Source organism: Atta colombica, unplaced genomic scaffold (assembly GCF_001594045.1).
Source record: "Atta colombica isolate Treedump-2 unplaced genomic scaffold, Acol1.0 scaffold47, whole genome shotgun sequence".
Classification (NCBI taxonomy): domain Eukaryota; kingdom Metazoa; phylum Arthropoda; class Insecta; order Hymenoptera; family Formicidae; genus Atta; species Atta colombica.
Genome location: NW_017259536.1, coordinates 3,458,545 through 3,459,079, shown reverse-complemented (window position 1 = coordinate 3,459,079; position 535 = coordinate 3,458,545).

Below are 535 nucleotides of genomic sequence, written 5' to 3'. Positions count from 1 at the left end.
CCTACCTGGGGGACGCTTGCCGCGGGGTCGCGGTCCGCGGGAACGATGAACCTGTCTCCGCCGGGACGATGAAGATCGCGTGGCGGAACTCGGCCCCAAGCTGGTCCCGCGCGTCAGGGTGTGTATACCCAGGCGCCCACTCTGTGTTGACGGGGGCCCTGTATGTATCTCCTCTCGCTGCTCGATTCAACCGCGTCTACGAGCGGTCCCCGAAACCCGGATGGCAGCGGGATTCAAGCAGACGCCCTCGCCGGCCCCGAGGACACGACGCTCCGCGTCAGACCGGAGACCGCGTGACGATGCCGCATTTAACAATAGAAAACGGAGCAGCACTCATAGCAATAACCTCACGGACGCCATGTTTCGTACGACGGTCCCGCCATTGACGAGCGACGTTCCCATAGACGGCCGCCACACCGATTGAATCTCTGCGCTTCCGACGGCGGCGCCATCTCCTCGAAATCACGTGTTCAACCACTTTGGCGGGAAATTCAAGTGACGAGATCGAACGCGAATTCCGATATTATAAATGCAC